General features: G+C 32.6%; 1 pseudogene; it reads left to right on the top strand.

Annotated features, from left to right (window-relative positions):
• The first annotated feature begins 402 nt into the window (after window positions 1–402).
• LOC124081376 (glycogen debranching enzyme-like) overlaps window positions 403–11,088 on the top strand; it is a 32,767-nt pseudogene continuing 22,081 nt past the window's right edge.

Genomic DNA, 11,088 nt, shown 5'->3' with positions numbered 1-11,088 from the left:
AATACAGTCATGCAGGCACATTATAGCAGAATAATTCACAGTAGCTAAGCTATGATTATATTGTTGAATGATAAAAGAAATGCAATTGTTCTTTCATTGAAATAACAGACTCTGCTATGTACACATAGACATTATAATGCATCTATTTGAGATTTTGCCTAATAATCAATAATTTTGCCTAATTGAGAATTTGCCTAATATCTCACTTTGTATGAAATGTGGCAGTAGTCTCCCTCAACATGCCTTTGCATCCTGATTCCAGTCCATATGGCCACACTTTCTTCCTACTAGGCTGAGTGTCATAGTAGGACTAAGTGGCCATTTTGTCTGCTTCTCTGTTCACGTCAAATCATCAGGGACTAGCCATAACTCAACTATGGGAACATTTTGACTCTACCAGTAATGCAGCATGGCATATCTGAATTTTCAGGGCTAATGTCCGTATTGGCAGAAATAAGACCAAAGAATAACTTGAGGCATCCTTTTTGTGAAAATTTGAGATCTGGAGATAGGATGATCGATTATGTTAGTGGCCAGCTTATTTCACGATCAGGAAATATTGCTGAAGTAAGTATTAAATAAGTAAGCCATATATATATATATATATATATATATATATATATATATATATATATATATATAATATTTACCTGTTTTCCTCCCTTATTTGTGTTTCTAGTTCTAATACATGGAAATTTAATTCATGAATTATTGGATAGCACAGTTTCATGTTTTGATTTATCTCTTAAAATATGTGTAGCCTGTGAACATACCAATTTAACTTTTTAAATTATTTTTACAACAGGTTGGTAAATGGTTTCAGGCTATGTTCTTCTATTTGAAGCAGATCCCACGATACCTTATTCCATGTTACTTTGATGCTATATTAATTGGTGCATACTGCCGCAGTCTGGCTGCAGCAAAATAACCAAGGGGTGATGAGCAACTTGTGTAGATTGATACAGCAGGAGTGGGAGCCGTTTATTGTAGGACAGGAGAGGTGTATATACATTCCACACAGCTTATCTTAATTAACATAAACTCGATACAGCAGTCAACCAATAAGGAATCTCCACACTTAATGGCTCGCTGGTGTTACTTCACAAACCACTCCCTCTGGCAAAATGCCAGGCGCCATCCTGACTTGTTTACAGACTCTAACAGCATACACCACTCTTCTGGATGCAGCATGGGAGCAGATGTCAAGGTATATCCAACAAAGCTTACATAAATAGGTGTGTTTGCATAGAAACTATACACAGAGTCACATGCTCTTAAAAGACCAAAGCATGAATTTTGGAGACTCAGAGCTGGAATAGTTTTTAAGTGGAGAGTAAATTTATTAACTTCCTTTAGTCTGAAACACACAAAAACAAACCCATATAAATTCTCTTCTATATCAAATATGTTTGGGGAAAATAACTTGTTTTATGTTATTTGTTTCTATTTATTTATTCATTGATTTGTTAAATTTAATTGATATAGTGTTTAGAATATGTACATATAGTTCTTTCTCTAATTTTCATTGATTAAAAGAAAATATTCTGGTATTATTATGAATAAAATCTGCTTTTTACAATGAAATTTTCTAAAATGAAACTACAAATGGAAATGAACTATGAGAGCCAGCGAGTTGATTTGGGCATGTTTTCAGATTTTTCAGAAAGAAAAAGCACTTCAATTCTGCCATTGTTGTTACAACAAGGCCTGGACTAAAGCCGGCTAAAATAATGGATGCCATGAAAGTAGTTTTGAAATCTAATCAAATTGAACACTTTTTCCTACTATATTACTATTTTTATACATTCGTGTGGAGAAATCATTTGAAGGGGGAAAACAGAATAAAACTGCTAAAAAGTTTTGTATTTTTACAGATTATATTTTAAACCCTATCACTTTTATTACAGCTTTGTTCAGAATGGTTCAAGCTTTGTGAAACACCTTTCACTGGGTTCAGTCCAAATGTGTGGAGTAGGAAAATTCCCTATTCTGCCACTTCTTTCACCTTCCCTTCTGGATGTACCATATAGGTTGAATGAGATCACAAAGGAAAAGCAGCAGTGTTGTGCTTCTTTAGCTGCAGGTAAGGAATTTTGTTGAAGGTTAAAATGTATAAGTCAATAGTATTAAAAAGGAAAACTTACAAGAAAAAGACTTTTTTAAAAAATTCATGAAGTTATCCAAGACTGTATGTTATTGCTTAGTAAAATTTCTGAGATACTCATAAAATACTAACCATGTTATTTTTCAGTTATAATTGTGTATGAGGCATTTATGTGTGTTTTTATTGTGTCTGGTTAATCCTTTTCTTCTAATTCATGGTATTACTTTAAATAATATTTAAAATATATGTTTTAAATCATTATTTTACTACCCATTTTCCTATATCCCTTCCCAGTTTTAAAAATAAACTTATCTGGGCTGGGGATGTGGCTCAAGCGGTAGCACACTCGCCTGGCATGCGTGCTGCCCGGGTTCGATCCTCAGCACCACATACCAACAAAGATGTTGTGTCCGCCAATAACTAAAAAATAAATATTAAAAAAAATTCTCTCTCTCTCTCTCTCTCTCTCTCTCTCTCCCTCTCTAAAAAAAATAAACTTATCTAAAGATCATTTAAATGTGTCCTATAAGTTACAAAACACAAAACTGATTTAAAATAATTATTATTGGAGATTGGGGTTGTGGCTCCATGTTGGAATGCTTGCCTAGCTTGTGTGAGGCACTGGATTCAGTTATCAGCAGTGCATATAGATAAATGAACAAAATAAAGGTCCATCAATATCTAATAAGTTTTTGTTTGTTTTTTTAAATATTTTTTCAGTTTTTGATAGACCTTTATTTTATCTATTTATACATGGGGCTGGGAATCTAACCCAGTGCCTCACACATGCCAGGCAAGTGCACTACCACTGAGCTATAACCCCAGCCACAAGTAATAAAAGTTTTAAGAAATTATTATTATTATGCATCCAGATGCTGTCAATTGGACATAAAATACTTCCAGCCATGTTTATTGGTATCTGTTCCTGAAAGTAGATTAAAAACTTGAATCAAATAACAAGTATGAGTAAGCAAAATAGGTTAAAGAACAGGCTTTCCTTTTAAATAAATTTCCATCATATTTCTAGAAAATATTTAATACTTGAGGTCACTGAAGTTGAGAATTCTCAAAACTAACCTGAAATATGTGAAATGGTAGAAAGTATTATATATCTTCATGGCTCTATCTGTTAAATTTATATTTCTTTAAATTTTTATCTGCTCAGATCAAATGAAAAGGCTTCATGGTACCTAACAACTACAATTACCTTTTCATTTAGAATGATCATAAAAAAATCATAACACTCTTTTTTGGGAGTGGAGATGTAGTTCAAGTATGTGTGAGGCCCTAGGATCAATCCCTATCACCACAAAAATTAAAAATAAAACAATTTTATAAAAGAATGGAATTAAAACTCTGGTTTAGTTTTATAATTATTTCATATTTTCACTTGACTGTTTGATCTTCTATTGCCTGTCATTTCCCAATGAATCCATGCAAATACTCATGAAACTGAACTGAGCCATTGTGGGGAAAAAACATACTGATATGAAGAATTTTAGGTTTTAGCCTATTTTATAGAAGCCTATTACATCAAATAGTAATCTCAGTCTTTTGATTACATGCTGTTGCTGTTAAATACCCCTAATATATGCATTTATTCATAAATTGTATACCAATATATGTTGATGGTACCTGATACACTTACATACCAAATATAGTATAGTAAGTAAATAGAAACTCTGGTATTTCTTCTAGCATGGAATGTTTTGCCTAGTGCTTACTGGCAAAATTAGAATAAACTCAGATTTGCAGGTAGGTTTTTTGGAGGTGCATTTTAAAATGGCTGGGAATTCATTTCTTTGGTGATAGTATTGCAAAACATGTTATAATTATAAACTTTTATAATAATTGACAAAGCAGAAATTATTCCAAAGATATATGATCTATAAGTTGTATACTTTCAGAGATGAAAAGGTTAATATGGGTGTGTAGGGAAGGAAGAATAGAAGTTTGTTCATTGGATTAGACAAAGGGGAGTGAACAGAAGCAGGGATGGGAATAGGAAGCCCATAGAATGAATTGGGAAATAACTTTCCTGTGTACATTATGAACACATGACCAGTGTGTTATATGGCAAGTTATATTCCATGTATGTATAATATGTCCAAATATACTCTACTCTCACGTATATCTAAAAAAGAACAAATAAAAAAGTTAATATAAATATTTCCACATATCAGTGATACAGATTTTATAGCCTTTCCTTTTTAACAAAGACAGGCTGTACATATTTTAAGATATACAAATTTAAAGTCACCTTTGAATCTCTCTATCCAGGTTTCATACAAAATGCTGAATGGGTTAAACTATACAAATGCTGTCTGACACAGACTGCTACATATATGTTAGCTGCTGTCATTGTCATCATCATCAAAGTTTGTAGCCATCAATCGTGTATATCAACCATTATTTAAAAATACACAGTGTGGGCTGCGATTGTGCCTAGCAAGAGTGAGGAACTGGGTTCAATTCTCAGCACCGCATATAAATAAAGTCCATTGATAACTAAAAAACATATTAAAAAAAACACTCAGTGTGTTTAGGGAAATCTATGCCATCATTTTGGAGATGGCATAGAAAAAATGTCTAATGTTGCCCTTTGTTCTAATATTTCTTTTTTTCTTCCTCCTCTCTCTCTCTCTCTCTCTCTCTCTCTCTCTCTCTCTCTCTCTCTCGGCACTGGGGATTGAACCTAGGGTGCTTAACCACTGAGCCACATCTCCACCCCTTTTTAGTTTTTACTTTGAGACAGGGTCTCACTAAATTGCTTAGGGCCTCACTAAGTTGCTGAGGCTGTCTTTGAACTTGTGATCCTTCTGCCTCTATCTCCTGAATTGCTGGGATTATAGGCCTGTGCCACTGTACCTGGCTGCTTCATCATTTTTTGACATTTTTTTTTAGTACAAATAACAGATAACAATCATATTTCTTCAAATGTTTTATAAAAAACCAACTGGACTGGGAATGTAAATCAGTGATAGAGCAATTGCCTAACATGTATAAGGACTTTTCTTCAATCCCCTGAAACACAGGGAAAAAAAAAAAAACAAACAAACAAACTCAAATCAGTCTAAAAGTAAAATTTTAGAATTTTTTCTATTACATATCCTATTTTTATCTTATACATAAAAGTTGTAATTACCAGAAATGTTCATTGTTTAGGATAAAAAATCCCATTTTATCTGCAAAAATTATTATGAAAGTATAACACTTTTTAAAAATTCATTTATTTTTACTTTTCCTTTTTTGAGGGGGCAGGTCTGAAGTTTGAAATTAAGGTGCTTTATAACTGAGCTACATCCTAGCCCTTTTTTATTTTATTATTATTATTTTCTTTTTTTGAGCCAGGATCTCACTAAGTTGCTTAGGGCTTTGCTACATTGTTGAGACTGGCCTCAAATTTGTGAACTTCATGCTTCAGCCTGCCAGATTGTTGGGATTACAGGCTTGTGCCACAACACCCAGCCAAAATATATTTATTTTCAGTTAATAAACATTATATTTATTCATTGTATACAAAGTGTAACAGTATTAATTTATTTTAAATTAATAGGAAATTTGATAATATGTTTAACTCCAGAATAATAGAGTAATATATGTATTTAATTGATTATCATTCAGGTAATCATTTCATATTTAGATTTATTTATTATCCTTAAAGGAAGGGTAGAATCTTTAAAGCATATACTTATTATATTATATTACTTTATATGTTAAATATTTGATTTCTTGCTTTTAATTAATTAAAATATAGTTTTTTTGTCTTTTAAAGATATCTTGAAATCAATTGTCTAGCACTTGTTCTTGGGGCAGAGGGTGTAACTCAGTAGTAAAGTGCTGGCCTAGCATACAGGAGTCTCTGGGTACTATCCCCAGAACCTCAAAAAAAAAAAAAAAATCTAGCACTGTTTTCTAATTTCCTTTGGGTCTTTTAAAAATCTGGTAAATCAGATGTGGTGGTACCCACTATATTCCGAGCATCGGAAGCTGAAACTGGAGAATGCCTGTGCAACATAGAAAGAATCTATCTCCAACAAACAAGCAAAAAAATAACCTGATAATAATAGAGAATTGGGGCTGGGGTTGTGGCTCAGCAGTAGAGCACTTGCCTGCCATGTGCGAGGCCCTGGGTTTGATCCTCAGCACCACATATAAATCAATAAAATAAAGGTATGTGTCCAACTACAACTAAAAACAAAATATTTTTTAAAAAGAAGAATTGCTCTGGGGGTGGTGGCACATGCCTATAATCCTATTGACTCAGGAGATGAAGGCAGGAGGATCATGAGTTTAAAACTAGCCTCAGGAATTAAGGCATGAACCTAAGGAATGTAGCGAGACCCTGTCTCAAAATTAAAAAAAAAAAAAATGCCTGGAAATTTGGCTCAGTGGTTAAGTGCCCCTGGGTTCAATCCCCAATACAAAAAGAAATACATATATATAAATTTCATTCCATAAAAGTTGACATAACCAACATACATTTTGCAGGTAAATTTTAGAGAGTTTGCAGACACATTGTAACTTACTCTCTACCCCATGTTTAGAGTAACTAATGTGTGATAATACAGTTCTTGGATTTGTATTTATTTTTATGATTGACATATATGATTTTTATGATTGACATATGTGATCATCATATATTTATATTGACATATATTTATCTTTTCTGTTAGGCTTACCTCATTTTTCTTCTGGTCTTTTCTGCTGCTGGGGAAGGGATATTTTTATTGCACTTAAAGGTTTACAGTTGGTTACTGGACGATATTTAGAAGCCAGGTAAGAGATCGTCTAAAAAGTTACAATGTAAGTTCATGTCTTAATGTTTTCTATATGTTCTTCAAACATTTCTTCTGATCCATCTAGTCACAACATTTGAGAGGTATGTTTTCCATAAATTTTCAATGGTATTTTTATAAATGTTCATTGAAAAATATAATAAAAATTTAAAGGAGGGAAAAATCGTTGAATATACCCAGTTATACTCATTCATATTATAAGTTAGGTTATGTTCAGAATTTGTAAGTTTATTTTTATAAGATAAAATTTTTGATCATTTTATGTCTTTTATAATGAAGTTACTGCTGGCTTGTTGAGTCTTACAGAAAAAAAAAAAAGATAGAAGGTTTCCTTTTGTTTGTTGCAAGCTTGCAAGCTCCAGTTTCCAGATTCAAATTGATCTTTTCTTCTGTCTCACAATAATACAAATGAATTTATTGGAGGTTGAAAAGAAAGTTCTGCAGCAGTGTGATTCAGAATGTTCCACAAACCAGTACTAACACCATCATCTGAGAACTTGTTAGAAATACCTATTCTTTGTGCCTATGGCAGACCCCCTGAATCTTAACCTGGGGATGGAGAGGGCAAGGTTGGTAGGAGAAACTATATTCACATCATCAAGGTAGCAGACACCAACTGGAAGTCTGGATAGGAAATGTGAAATGGAACAACTATTTTGACTGCCTATACCACAGGGGGTTTTCCTTCCTCCCTTTGTAGAGGTATTCATGGATCAGAAATCTTTTCATTCAGGTTTCATGTGTTTGACATTTTTCTGGATGGTCAAGATTGCTAGAATTCTCACCTTTTATTAATTGGGAACATCATTTGCATATGGACCCTTTTGTATTTTAGAAAACAAAACTTTCCTATTGTACTATTACTGGACAAACATTAAACTGAAACATAGAATTAATAAAATTTCTGAATGTTTTAGTTAAAAAGCATTAAAGTCTAGATGTTGTTAAATGACTTATTCCAAGGTCATACAGGTGGCAAACTAGGATTTAGACCTCAGCCATCTTATTTCTTTCCAGAACACAATTCCATCTTACAAATGAGATACACCAAATCTTACATCTCATTTGGTGTATGATAGTAGAATTCTATTTTTAAATTTTAAATACCAATTTTTAAAATTGAGTGTTTTTTTTAAAGTCAGCTTTTAGTCATCGGTTTTCTTATATATTTGCTTTGATTTTGTTATGTTATAAAATAAAAGTTTATGCCTAATAATTACTTAGATTTTGAAATACTATGGATTTCAAAAGTAGAATCTAGAGCTATAAAATACTTTTAAAATCACCCAGCCCAATCCCTGACTGCACAGATGAAAAAACTGTTACAAAAAGAGAAAGTCACAAATTGTTAGAGGAAAAAAACAGACTTGCAACCAAAATCTCTTACTTTTAATTCAGTGCTTGTTTATCATATTATGACTGCTTTCTAAGAATATATACAAAAAAATAAGGACAGGTGAGAAAATACTTCCATGACACAGTCACCAAAAGTGACCATGTTTGTCTTCAGTTTTTAAGAGTATGTTTTCATTTTAAATGATCCACTCAATTCTGTTGTTTAGGAATATTATTTTAGCATTTGCTGGTATTCTGAGGTATGGTCTCATTCCTAATCTCCTTGGTGAAGGAACTTATGCCAAATACAATTGCCAGGATGCTGTGTGGTGGTGGCTGCAGTGTATTCAAGATTGCTGTAAAATGGTTCCAAATGGTGTAGACATTCTCAAGTGCCCAGTTTCCAGAATGTATCCAACAGATGATTCTGCTCCTTTTCCTGCTGCCACACTGGTAAAAATAATTTATTAAAACTTATTTCCTAATACACAGTCAACATAAAACTTCTCCTTGCTTAAAGAACTTGTAACATGGTAGAAGAGATGGTGTGTCCACATAAACATGGTCATTGCAAAGATGCATAAGTAGTACTATGCAGTCTCATACAAGGGAGAGAGGAGTAGTAGGTGGGACTCAGGGAGGAAGACTTATAAAGTAACTAAAATTTCACCTAAATGCACTCTGAAAATGTGAGTAGGATTTTAGGAGAGTTTGTGGGGGAATATGGGAAGACTTGAAAGATGAAAGGTACAGTGAAGCATATTGAGTTGAAACACAGTTTAGGACATACTGCTCAGCCTAGTTTTAATTTCTGTGTAGAACACCTGAGGGTAGTGAGAGAATATCGGAAGGGTGAACCAGGTATAGAGGGCCTTGGCAACCAATCCAGGGAGTTCAGAGTTCATCTTATGAACAATGTTGAACTGATAAACATTTTGAGTGTTTTTCCCCAATAGGGAATGTACAATATTATTACGTTTTTGTAACTTCTGATCTGCTTTTTTATCATGTGTTCAGTATAAGACTTCAGGGGTGGTGAAAACTGCTTCAGGGCTTGCATGTTTGTGTCCCCATGATGTTTATACTTATCACGAAATACTCAAAAAACATACATCAAAAAATAATTCTTTATGTTCCATTGTCCTACATGGGTTAATGTTATCAAGTAGGTATTTATTTTAGACCTATTTATTTTCTCATAATTTGTTAAAAGTTGCACATTATTTTTATGTGCTTCAGACATTTATAACTATATCAAGAATTTTTATATGATAGATTCAGATTTATTCACTGGTATTTTAAAAAATAAAGTATAATCAAATATATAAGGACTCTAAATTTCACTTTTAGTTTACATGCTTCACCTTATTTTTTAAAAAAATACAATTATATATCTCCCTATATGTCATCCTAAGTATTACTTTATTATTAATATGGACAAAGAAAATTATCTGTGGACTCTTTACATTTACTGGGGATATTTTCTGAAGTCATCATGGATTCCCATGTTTGAGGGTACCACTTTTGCACATAATTTAATCACTATTACCTATGTGTGGAGAGGAGTAAGAATATTTAGGTGCTAAATGACAAGCCAAACTCATTTATTGTTGATTTTTCTGATAGAAACTATTCAAGCTCATCATTTCACCTATCTGCAAAATTACAAATTATTTTGTCACAGGCCTGAATAGTTAAAACTACTAATGTTAAATATTCATATGATAGATTGTATTATTTTGTGTACTAGGAGCTGCTGCTTTTCCCTGGGCCTACTCCAATCCTTATTTCTCCCTCCAAAGACAATTATGTGTTTTCACATTACTTAAGTTGTGGGATTTAGGAGAAGATCAGTATGTAGTTTATAATAGAGGTCACATCCATTCTGTCTCAAACAGGATCAACCATTGTTTGAAGTAATACAGGAAGCCATGCAAAGACACATGCAGGGCATACAGTTCCGAGAAAGGAATGCTGGACCACAGATAGATCGAAACATGAAGGATGAAGGTATGGAACTTTAACTCCATAGTGAATATTCACTGATGCAGAGAAATTAAACCTTGTAATCATTCTTTCACTTTGCAGTAATGGATGCAAAACCTTAAGATATAACAATGAGAAAGATAACACTGTTTCTGATCTCATCAAGTTTTTAGTTTCTAGAGGAAATATGAAATTCCATATCATTGTAGTCAGCCAATATTAATGATAATATTGATGGTTACAATTTATAATGATAACATCAATATTAATTGCCATGAATTGAGTCATTATCTGGTAGGCATTGTGCTAACTACTTAACCTATGTTGTTCCAATTTAATACTCCAAAGAACATTTGGAACAAGTTATTTTGTTTTCATGTTTTACTAAATGAGAAAATTCTTAAGAGTAGCCTGCCCAGAGCTAAAGAGCTACTAAGTGGCAAACTAGGATTTTTTTCCCTGGTCTCTCTCTTTGGCTTAGACCCCTGTAAAACAGTTTTTACAAAAAGGATATATATATATATATATATATATATATATATATATATATATATATATATATATATCTCAAGTTAAAATTGATAAACTTTTAACTTCTTCTTCCTTATTTTATGGCACACAATCATTACCAGCCAATGCAAGGCTAATTGTTTTCAATTTTCCCCTATTTCTCTTAGAGAATCATTCTAATGCATTTATTGTATATTTATTTTTCATAAAACATGTATTATTTTATTTATATGTCATTTTAATGTTTTATTAGTGCATTATAGTTATATATAATTTGGGGTTCATTTTGAGATAATCACACAAGCATTTTCTCCACTTCAGTCCCTAGTACTTCTTCTTTTCTTCCCCTCTTTC

This window comes from Marmota monax, unplaced genomic scaffold (assembly GCF_021218885.2).
Source record: "Marmota monax isolate L192 unplaced genomic scaffold, Marmota_monax_Labrador192_F-V1.1 WCK01_AAM20220418_F8-fsc00184, whole genome shotgun sequence".
In the NCBI taxonomy this organism is placed as follows: Eukaryota; Metazoa; Chordata; class Mammalia; order Rodentia; family Sciuridae; genus Marmota; species Marmota monax.
This window is presented reverse-complemented; position numbering and strand designations above follow the sequence as displayed.